The sequence below is a fragment of the Rattus norvegicus genome, chromosome 3 (genome assembly GCF_021556685.1).
Source record: "Rattus norvegicus strain SHRSP/BbbUtx chromosome 3, alternate assembly SHRSP_T2T, whole genome shotgun sequence".
NCBI lineage: Eukaryota > Metazoa > Chordata > Mammalia > Rodentia > Muridae > Rattus > Rattus norvegicus.
Genome location: NC_141536.1, coordinates 43,846,811 through 43,854,620, shown reverse-complemented (window position 1 = coordinate 43,854,620; position 7,810 = coordinate 43,846,811). Strand labels below are relative to the sequence as shown.

The following is a 7,810-nucleotide window of genomic DNA, read 5'->3' as shown; positions in this document are numbered from 1 at the left end:
AAGGCCACTATCCAGTGTATACCGATTCATGGAGCTGGAACTAGATCAGGGGATTTGGAGACTAGGAGGAGCCTGGATTGTCGTCGGAGGAATGCCAATAATAAGGTTTGCTTTCCAGGAGGGGACGATTCTCTCCAGCTAGATGGCAGTGATGGGTTTATGCATTTGGAGATGTGCTAATTGCACTAAAGTCCACAAATTAGTTCTCTGTGTTTATTGGATAGGAATGCTTGTGCAAAGACCAAGCTGACGTGGCAGCCAGAGGCCAGGATCAGCATGTCCTAGAGTTGATTTTATCCTGAGGCATTTTTTTTGCTTACAGCTTACTGTGTGCCTGTGTGGGCACCCTTCGCTGTGTCCTGACAGACCCTAGAAGGAGAGCACTCTTAACAGACAAGGCCCACCCAAATAGTGACCTTCTTTCTACCTTACCGACTTCCTTTAAAGCTTACCTCCGAGTCAGCCATGTTCTCAGGTCCTGATATTAGGACTTCCACAAATGAATATGGAGCTGAGAGGAGGCATTCTACTCTACAACATGATCTTAAAAGATTAATGTTATGGTATACGAATTATGTCTCAGGTTTTAAAATATAAGACTCAAGCCGAGAATAGGCAGTGTTAATGTTTGCCTAAGCATGCAAACACCCCTGGCTTAGACTCAGCTTTCTGAAATAAAGCAAAAGCATTAAGACCTACATTGTATCTCTTCTGTCAGATACTATAAAGACCAAGTGCAAAAGATAATTTCTAAGCTAAAAACTGGGAAAATCTCAATTAGCAACAAGTAAAATACCATATAATAATCATATCAAGGAGTATACAGAAATTATTGTAGAAAACTTTAAAACTTATATATAATACTAGATTTGAACTAATAAAGAGATAATTCTAGTATATAATTTTAATACTACCTATATAAAAATATACTACAGTTTGGTTTTAGATTTCTGTATGTGTGAGTGTGCGTGTGTTTTTTGGCTGTGTGTATGTATACATGTTATGTTATGCTCCCACAGGAGCCAGAAGAGGGCATCAGATCCCCTGAACTAGGTAGAGTCATGGGTGGTTGTAAACATGGGTGCTGGGAACCAAGCACACATCTCCACCCCTCCCCATCACAAGCATAATAGTCTTATAACACTAAACAAGTTAATACAGAATTCTCAGTTTTAAAAATATTAAGAATACCAGGAATTGTCCCATGCATATATAAATGGTTTATTATGTTAATGCATGAAAAGTTGGAGACAAGGGTTGGGGATTTAGCTCAGTGGTAGAGCGCTTGCCTAGCAAGCGCAAGGGCCTGGGTTCGGTCCCCAGCTCCGAAAAAAAGAAAAGAAAAAAAAAAAAAAAGAAAAGTTGGAGACAAGAATATTTTCAGACTCGGAGTTTTCCCTCTTACCTTATATATAACTAAAAGGATGCTAACTAATCACAAAATGGAAACAGTGGGGGGTGGGCTTCAGAGCGGACACACATCCTTACCAAGTTGCCATTGCTCTCAGCATCCTGGTAGCATTACTAAAAGAGCTCTCCCCCTGAGATAATCCTGAAGGATGTATGACATAAAGGTAACATCAGAAACAGTAGTCATACACAAATCGAGTGATATGTCACAGTGCCAATGAGAAAAGTCGCATGTTGAAATTAACCAGACCCAAAGTCTGCACATCTCAGTGGGTTTCTGTGTGGTCAGCTGAGCCATTTTGGAGCTGCAGAGCTTCACACTGGGCTCCGTGCTTTCCCTGGTGAATACAGTGTAAGAACTTCTGTAACAGCAAGACCGAAACGTCAATCACAGACTTAGAGCTAGAAGAACAAAGCTAGCTTCATGCCCTCTTTTATTGATTGATTTTTGTTGAAAAATGTTTTCTCTCATACAATAGATTCTAGCCATGCTTCCCCTCTCCTAACTTCTCCCAGATACTCCACACCACTCTAGCTTTCTTTCTCTTTAAAAAACAAACAAACACCACAAGCGAAACCCAAGAAAGTCAAACACACACATACAACAACAGATCCCACAAAAACACATTACCTGAAATCAAAATATACAAGCAATAAACCATTAAGACAAATTGGAAAAAAGAAATTTGTTTCTTTGCAAGCAGGTGCCAATGCAGATGCAGTTCAAGGTAGAGAAGAAAGCTGTTTTCTCCACCTCTGACACTTCTGTCGCCAACTGACGTGTTCACAGTTTCATCTCATGGCTAGACTTAGCACCAGACCACACAGATCAATGGCTTGGCCCCACAAGACTCATTCACCCGCTCAGCTACTGTTACAGGTCTCAGGGCCCCTGTACCAAATTGTGGTTCCCCTGACTGTTTGTATGTCCAGGAGTTTGGTAAAAGAGCTTAGAGAACTAAGGAAGGACCATTTGTATCCCTAGTGCGAAGGTCAGACTCTGTGGTATTTGAGGCACATCTTCCCTCCTCTAATACGCACAAGCTCATCCTGAAAGTTCTTTTCTAAACCCCTTCATTGAGGGGATTAGTGAAGGAGCTTTTGTATAGGCATGATTATTAAAATACTGACCATTGGGGAGGGGTTCAACCTTCAGCCCTTCTCCTTCCCTCCTCATAGGTCTAGTGGTGGGACCGAAGGCCTCTCCTATCGAATCACATGCTTAATCTCTCTCCTCATCAGCTCCCATCATTAGACTATGCACATTATTAACCTGAATTCCAAGTTTGCTTCTGAACAACAAAACAATGCCCCTTCACCTAATTTTACTTTAAGAAGTCCAAGATTCCAAGAATCTTGAAAGCCCTGGACACACACTGGGGACAAAAGTTAATTATTGCATTCATCAGAGTTGGAAAATGAGAATAGTTGATGACCAAGGACATAGGTCAGTGGAAGAGTATTTGCCTGCTATGTCTAAGACCCAACGTTTAATCACAAGAGAAACAAAGAGACAGAGACAGAAGAGAGGGTGAGGAGGAGAACAAAGAGGAAAGGGAATAATAACATGTTTCAAATTCTGGTACAGGAATGGAAAACCATTAGTGTGCTCATGTGGGCAGAGGAGGGAGATGTGAGCAGGAGAGGCTGTGAAGAAAGTTCTCACAGCTAACTTCTTCATGTTCTTTTGAGTAAACAGTCCAGAGAGCATCACTAACGAGGTCTGTGAAGCCCTGGCGATCCAGCATCCCACCACTGAAGTACAATGCTCTCCCGCCCTCTCACCTACTTCTGCTTGTTCTGGTTGCTGTAGAGCTTCCAGGCCTACATTCAGCACCGTCCTCTCACCTTGCTCTAGTAGCTTCACTCGTGGGAGGAGGGCGGATGTGCTGTTGTGCTGTAGTTTGTAACTCATATGAATTTCCCCCATCCTGCCTCTTCTCCAAATTCTAAATTCCAGAGTACATCTGCCTACAGTCTTTCTAAAAAAGAAAAATTACAGATCCTTAATACTGTCATCATCTGTCTTTTTCTTGCTGCAGATGAAATATCTCCTGTTGATTTTCTGTCCTTTTTGCTTTTAAGATGTCTCTCTTTATTCGTATCAGTCACATGTCTGTTGTAAACTATGTGAGTATGACTGTCCTGTCTGATATACATAGTGTGTTATTTTAGTCATTAATTGCATGGAAAACTTGGATTGTCACATGTTACATACTGCTCCTCTACTATTCTAACATAGTAACCTAATTCCCAGAATTATTATCCTGTCTCTGTATATTGTTATTTTTGGCTTTTGTCTTTTCCTTTTTTTTTTCTAAGACAGGGTCCCATCTAGTCTAGGCTGCCCTGAGTAGCTGAGGATGATCTTGGGTTTCTGGTCCTCCTGTTTCTGCTCCCCAGCGCTGGGGACGACAAGCATTTACCAGCTGGTTCCATTGGTCTGGAGATGGAGCACAGAGCTCCGTGCACTCTGGGCAAGCACTCTACCAGCTGAGCTCTGCACTCTTACCTTAGTATAGAAAACCCTTCCTGCACTTGCCACACACAGAATTGTCCAATTAAAAGTGGGTTTCTCCTTTTTAGCTCTCTTAATTACATTTCCTTTGTTTATATAATGAATAGCCATGTGCTCCAAAGGGAAAAATAAGAGCTACGACAATAGCGGGAGACAATCTGTCAGTCTCTTAGAAAGCTAAGCATGCAGTTCCCATTCAGCCCAACAATTTCGTTCCTAGATGCTGGTCCAAGAGAAGCGATAGTTTTATATTTATGTGAAAAAGTATACATTGATATTCTTGTCAGTCTTGCTAATATTTGTCCAACAACTGAAATGTCTCCAAATCCTCCAATTTGTGAACAGTCCAAATATGGGATAACCGTGTATGGAAAGTTCTCAGTGGTGTAATAAACTACAGTTAGCCCTTCATGCTTGAGCTCCTGCATCTACAGATTTCAACTATAGGTAAAATACATTTAGATACAATCAATTTATGAATACTATACGTCAACAGACTTACCCTTTTTCTCTAAACAATACAGTATAATGACTATGTGCACAGTTTACACTGTATTAGGAATTATAAGTAATTTAATAATGATGTTTATAGTACACGGGAAGATTTATGTAGGCTTTATACTTGTGGGTATTTTTTAATGCCAGTGAGGGTTTCTGGATCTAAAACCTCCACAAGTATCAAGGAGTGGCTAGGAAAAGTACAACAATGTGGACAATTTCAGGGACATCATGACACATAAAAGAAGCCAGATTAGAAATCTATAATCAGGGGTTGGGGATTTAGCTCAGTGGTACAGCGCTTGCCTAGGAAGCACAAGGCCCTGGGTTCGGTCCCCAGCTCCGGAAAAAAAAAAAAAAAGAACCAAAAAAAGAAAAAAAAGAAAAAGAAACCTATAATCATAATGATTCCATTTGCATGACATTCTAACAAAGAGTTTTAGCGATTATTGATAAGTAGCTGCCACACTGAAGTGGCAGAAGAGTCTTCCTGTGATAGACTGAACACTGGCTTCTAGAAAGGGCCACATCTTAATTTCTAGAATGTGGCTTGTTACGTGGCATAGAAACTTTGTCGGTGTGATTAGAGATGTGGTAGTTATGATAGAGTGAGCCCTGAATGTAATCACAAAGGCTCTTAGGAAGGGCAAGCAGATTAATTGGAGAGAAAGTACTAATGTGAAGGCAGAGCACGGTTATGTTAACCAGAGTGGCAGCCACAAGACGCTGGGGGAAGCTGGGAACACATTCTTACCTGAAGCTTCCAGAAGGAGCCAGCACTTGCTGTGATTTTAACTTATTTAACTTGTTTTACATTTATGATTTGAAAAACTAAAATTTTGTCAACACACAAAGTTTTTGGCAATTCACTATAGCAACAACCAGTAAACTAAGAAAAGCATAGGAGTGTGCATGCTTTGCCTACTCTGGGCCACACTGGATGACAAGTATCCTGGGCTGCGTATTAAATGCACCAAGACTATCAAAAGCTGATAAGAAATCTGTATGACTGGGCAGTGGTGGCACACGCCTTTAATCCCAGCACTCAGGAGGCAGAGGCAGGCAGATCTCTGAGCTACACAGAGAAACCCTGTCTTTTTTTTTTTTTTTCGGTTCTTTTTTTTCGGAGCTGGGGACCGAACCCAGGGCCTTGCGCTTCCTAGGTAAGCGCTCTACCACTGAGCTAAATCCCCAGCCCCGAGAAACCCTGTCTTAAAAAAAGAAAGAAAGCGCTCGCTTCAGCAGCACATACACTAAAATTGGAACGATACAGAGAAGATTAGCGTGGCCGCTGCGCAAGGATGACACGCAAATTCGTGAAGCGTTCCATATTTTTTATGGACAGGAAAAAAAAGAAAAAAATAAATAAGAAAGAAAGAAGTCTGTATAATTTTTTATGATATCCACCACCATAGGTAAGCGGAAAAATCCATCATATAATCTACATAGGATACTGTTCAGAGGTTTTGTTTGTTTTAAGCAGACCCAAGTGTGTAATCATTAGAAAAAGAAATGAACATTCATCATCTAAGTAATCAAATCTCTACTGTGTTATAAAAGTTAAAAAAAAAAAAAAAAGAAAGGCCAACATAAACGTGACGGGGCTCTGCCATTACATTAGAGAAACCCACGCACCAGCCTCTGGCCAGGGCATGTTGGCAGAAGTCTTGGCGTTCTTAACACTCTCACCAGACACTTCGAGTCTCCTTTTCCTTAGTGTGCCTTGATCTAGAAAGAGGTGTGTATATGTAGTTGCTGGGTTCAAGGGAGCAATGACATGAAAAAGGCAAGAGGTTGGCTGAGAGGCTTCTTCAAGATCAGCCTGTCTCAAAAGAACAAATAAATAATAAAAATTAAACAAATCAGCAAATATTAATGGAAATTAACGTTCTGGTTAATTTCAGTAGGTGACTCCTTCAGCACAAGGTTTTCTCCTAGGTCACTGCGTTGATTGGCTAAGGTTAAGCAGATCTCTCTTCTCTTCCTCTTGCTCCCTAGCAGTTTTCCAGCTACCTGAGCCTCGGTGGAGGAGCAGGCTTCCTAGAGTCACCTCTGGGCTGTTTTACTGCGGCTGTACAGCGGTCCATGCTCACAGGGCTATTCTTCATCTCCTTGGGTCCACACTTTCCTATAGGCCTGAAGCCTGGGGCTGCCCACTGATAGCGTATTTCAAAGTGTTCTCACAAGTAGGAGTAGCAGGCAGTATATCTTCTCTATCATACTGTACTGTCTCTACTAGCAAGTGGGGAACTGCTCTCCCTTCCTTCCGGGACACTCAGCATATCGTTGCAGAGTAAGCAGAGAAGCTGGATTCCCTACCTGTTCACTGTGTGGGTGGAACTGCTGCTGACTGGCAGTCAGGAACAGCCTGTTTGTTTGCGTTTCTCCTCAGTGTTTTGATACCCAGCTATATTTATTTCTGTTTTGAATGCGTCTCCTTTCTCTAACGTTTTGCCTTTCACTTTCTTCTCTGATTTATTTTGTGTTTTTCTTCTTTTTATTGTAGAAGAATTCCCGACATACCTGTGTGCTCTGTCAATTAAGCACTCCCGTTCTCTCCTTTACAATTCCTCCCTATCCCCTGACCTTTTCCAGTCTCATGTGCTCTAGTGGTTTGAAGTCATCTAGCCATGTAGTGCTATCTATCCATTCACTAGAGCACAGATAGCCTCTCCTGTCCCACATCCTGAGTAAAACTGACGTTCCCTCCCCTGGTACTCATCAGCGGCCTGCAGCTACTGAGCTACACAGGTGGGACCGTATGACCTCTTCCCCTTTCGAGGCTAGAACTTTGGCTTGACTTTGTACAGGTCCTGTGAATTCTGTGACTGTCACTGTGAGTTCTATGTGCAGCTATCCTGTTGAATGTCCCCAAGCCACCATTTCATTGTAACTGTTTACCACCTCTGGCTCTTAAAATCTCTCCATACTTTCTTCCTCCTGGACCCTGATTATTGCTGTTTTGAGTGTTCCATACATGTATTTGATGTGTTTTGGTCATACTCATCTCACCGTTTCTCCCACTAACAACTTCCTCATTCTCCCCTAACCCCATACTTCATGCCTGCCCCGTCCTGTGTTCCTCCTTTTCGTGGATAGAATTGTATGTGTGCATATGATGTTTTGATCGATTCCAACTCCTCCTATTCTCTGTCCTCTAACCCTATCCCTACTCCCACACACCACTGTTTCCTCCCAATTTCCTGGTTCCTGGTTTTGTTTTTAAATCCAGGAAATCCACTCAGTGCTGGAGCATGTACATGGCTGTAGGACCATCTTCTGGAGCATGCCTAGCCTCTTAGGGGCTGCACCACTTAAGAAAGTTGATGGACCTCCTAGAAGGCATCGATTGCTATAGCTCCTGAAAAAAGGTGAACGTTCCTG

The 7,810-nt window shown here is 42.0% G+C and overlaps 1 long non-coding RNA gene and 1 other non-coding gene across 2 annotated transcripts; one reads left to right on the top strand and one right to left on the bottom strand.

Moving 5' to 3' along the window:
• Positions 1 to 1,083: 1,083 nt before the first annotated feature.
• Positions 1,084 to 6,255, bottom strand: LOC147995477 (uncharacterized). Its single transcript, XR_015684348.1, has 2 exons — positions 5,606 to 6,255; positions 1,084 to 4,687 (listed from the first exon to the last, which is right to left on the bottom strand). It is a non-coding gene; the product is annotated as an uncharacterized LOC147995477 (long non-coding RNA).
• On the top strand, positions 5,656 to 5,762 carry Rnu6-22 (RNA, U6 small nuclear 22). Its single transcript, XR_015685195.1, has one exon. It is a non-coding gene; the product is annotated as a U6 spliceosomal RNA (small nuclear RNA).
• Positions 6,256 to 7,810: the final 1,555 nt, after the last annotated feature.